Raw genomic sequence first — 1,313 nt, 5'->3', positions numbered from 1 at the left:
TTGATGCATTTAATAAATTAAATACATAAAATTAATGTAATTAGTATAGCTAAATGTCAAAATAGGTGTTTTTAATATGAGTAAGATATGGTATTAGAATGGTTATTTAATTGATAGAATGTGAAATGTAGGTGCATGATATTGATAGAGTCAGCATAAGAAAAAATAAATGTAAATAAGTGTAGTAATTGAGGTAATTAATTAGATTTAATCTGTTATTTATTTAATTAAACAATTATTTGTTATAAATGATTTAATTATTTAATTATAAAGCATTATTTGTTATTATTTGTTATAATTATAGAAATCACAATTATTTATTTATTTGTTATAAATTAAATATATTTGATTCAATTAATTATTCAAATAAGCATATTAATAGGGTATTAAAATATTATCAACACTCGCCTCTAATAGGTGTAACATGTCAAGTGATAATTGTTTGGTGATTCAACTATATTGGAGAGAAAAAATTATATACGTAGGATGGTCAATTTCATATAACCCCCTTATATTGAAAAAAATGTTGTTTCTTACAGAGAGGGTAGGTTATGATGATTTGGTAGACAGAATATACAATATTATGGGTTTAGATCGAAATAGCTATAAACTTAGTTTGATATTTCTAAGTTGCCTCCAAAATGGCATGTTTGGTGTAATGCCTTTGGTGGATGACAATGGAGTTGCTGGACTGTACTACTTACAATCTGGTAGTAGACATGCAACTGAAATGTATGTGGAGGTTGAGAAGCTTTTTGGTTTGGAAGAGAATGATACCCAAATCTTGAAAATTTTAAGTGCTAATCCTGAACGAGGCGGCAGTAGTTCGGAACATATAACTTTGTTCTAGTCTGTCGGCCTTGTTGAGAGTCAAATGATCCAATTAGATGTAGGAGATGTCCAACTAAGGCATAGAGGGCAAAGAAGGGGTAATGGTCAGTGGACGAATAATGATCTTTCAAGTACAAGTGGTCAACCGATAATGCACAAGTCGACATTTCAAACTTGAGGTGTGGCTATTGAATCGGCACCGATGTTCGATGCACTGCCATCTACTGACATTCAGTTTGTAGATGTTAACATGGACTCCGAACCGAAGCCAGATCTTGATAGTTCTGATAATGAGAACCACCAACATGATACCGATGGACAGGAATGGTATCTAGAGTTCCCGACTACGACCGATGATGACATGGATCGTAGTGCTCCTTGGATAAATAGTGAGGGACCACAACTGCGTTATGAAGCTGGTGTTGATGCTGCATTGAACTTTGACCCCCTTGATGTTGGGGGAGTGGAAAAGTTAAAACAAT

Source organism: Coffea arabica, chromosome 4c, assembly GCF_036785885.1.
Source record: "Coffea arabica cultivar ET-39 chromosome 4c, Coffea Arabica ET-39 HiFi, whole genome shotgun sequence".
Classification (NCBI taxonomy): Eukaryota; Viridiplantae; Streptophyta; class Magnoliopsida; order Gentianales; family Rubiaceae; genus Coffea; species Coffea arabica.
This window is presented reverse-complemented; position numbering follows the sequence as displayed.